This window comes from Hordeum vulgare, chromosome 5H (assembly GCF_904849725.1).
Source record: "Hordeum vulgare subsp. vulgare chromosome 5H, MorexV3_pseudomolecules_assembly, whole genome shotgun sequence".
Classification (NCBI taxonomy): Eukaryota; Viridiplantae; Streptophyta; class Magnoliopsida; order Poales; family Poaceae; genus Hordeum; species Hordeum vulgare.
In genome coordinates this window covers 258,116,148-258,118,480 of record NC_058522.1, presented here as the reverse complement: position 1 = coordinate 258,118,480, position 2,333 = coordinate 258,116,148, and positions in this window count along the sequence as shown.

Genomic DNA, 2,333 nt, shown 5'->3' with positions numbered 1-2,333 from the left:
ATCTTTTGAGCTAGATACTTTTTGCTCTATGTGATTCACTTATATCTTTTAGAGCGCAGCGGTGCGTGGCTTGGTAGTTGATCTATGCTTTGAAAGTAGTCTCAAAAGGGGTAGTTATCCAAAGGGATACGAAAACTTCCACCTTCATGTGCATTGAATAGTTAGAGAAGTTTGCTTCATCTCAATTAGTTTTGAGTTGTGGTTATGGTAATATTGAAGTCATGCTAGTAAGGTGTTGTGAATCTAGAAATATTTGTGTTGAAATTAGTGATTCCCGTGGCATGCACGTATGGTGAGCCGCTATGTGATGAAATCTGAGCATGATTAGTATATTGATTGTCATCCTTTGCGTGGCGGTCGGGATCGCGCGATGGTTTATACCTACCAACCCTTCCCCTAGGAGTATGCATTGAATGCTTTGTTTGGATTACTAATAAAACTTTTGCAACAAGTATATGAGTTCTTCATGACTAATGTTGAGTCCATGGTTTAGATGCACTTTCACCTTCCACCATCACTATCTTCTTAGTGTCATGCATCTTTCGCCGGTGCACAAAACCCACCATTAGCCTCCCTCAAAACAGCCACCATACCTACCTATTATGGCCTTTTCAAAGTCATTCCGAGATATATTGCCATGCAACAACCACCATGACATGTGCCACCATGTCTACTTTGCCTTTGCACGGTCATAAGATAGCTAGCATGATGTTTCCATTGATGTCTACGCCATGCTAGATCATTGCAACTGTACACTACCGAAGGCATTCCATATAGAGTCATAGTTGCTCTAAGTTTTGAGTTGAAAGTGTGATGATCATCATTAATGGAGCATTCTCCCATGTGAGGAAATAAAAGAGGCCAAATAAGCCCACAAAAAAGAGAGGCCAAAGAGCCCACCAAAAAATAAAATAAAAAAATGAGAGAAAAAGAGAGAAGGGACAATGCTACCACTTTTTCCACACTTGTGCATATTAAGCACCATGATCTTCATGATTGAGAGTCTCTCGTTTTGTCACCACCATATAGCTAGTGGGAAATTTTCATTATATAAACTTGGCTTGTATATTCCAATGATAGGCTTCCTCAAAATTGCCTTAGGTCTTCGTGAGCAAGCAAGTTCGATGCACACCCACTAGTTTTCTTTAAGAGCTTTCGCATACTCGTAGCTCTAGTGCATCATTTATATGGCAATCCCTACTCATTCACATTGATATCTATTGATGAGCATCTCCACAGCTCCTTGATATGCCTAGTTAATGTGACTATCTTCTCCTTTTTTGTCTTGCAACCTCCACTACATTCCACACCATCTATAGTGCTATAACCATGGCTCACGCTCATGTATTGCGTGAGAGTTGAAAATGTTTGAGAAACTAAAGGTGTGAAACAATTACTTGGCCAATACCAGGGTTATGCATGATTTAAATTCGTTGTGCAATGATGATAGAGCATAGCCAGACTATATGCTTTTGTAGGGATAACTTTCTTTTGGCCTTGTTATTTTGAAATTCGTGATTACTTTGCTAGTTTGCTTGAATTATTATTGTTTCCACGTCAATAGCAAACTATTGTTTTGAATCTAATGGATCTGAACATTCACATCACATAAGAGGAATTACAAAGGACACCTATGCTAGGTAGCACGAAAGCATCAAAAATTCATTCTTATCACTTCCCTACTCGAGGACGAGCAGGAGTTAAGCTTGGGGATGCTTGATACGTCTCAAACGTATATTTAATTTTTGATGGTTTCACGCTGTTATCTTGTCTTCTTTGGTTGATTTATGTACCTTTTATATATTTTTTGGGACTAACTTATTAATTCAGTGCCAAGTGCCAGTTCCTGTTTTTTCCGTGTTTTTGACTCTTTTTAGATCTGATTTTGGAACAGAGTCCAAACGGAAGAAAAACCCCGAAATGATTTTTTCCCGAACAGAAGAAGACTAGGGGGCTTTTGGGCCAAGCCAGGTGGGCCCCAGGGAGCCCACAAGCCCCCACTCTGCCACTAGGGGGGAGGCGGCGGTGGGCAGCCTTGTGACCTCCCTGGCCGCCCCTGACCTAGGTCTTTGGCCTATAAATTCCAAAATATTCCGCAAAAAATCAGGGGAGCCTCGAAAATACTTTTCCGTCGCCACAAGCTTCCGTTTCCGTGATATCTCATCTGGAGACCCTTCTCGGCGCCCTGCCGGAGGGGACTTTGGAGTTGGAGGGCTTCTTCATCATCATCATGGCCCCTCCAATGACTCGTGAGTAGTTCACTTCAGACCTATGGGTCCGTAGTTAGTAGCTAGATGGCTTCTTCTCTCTCTTGGATCTTCAATACAAAGTTC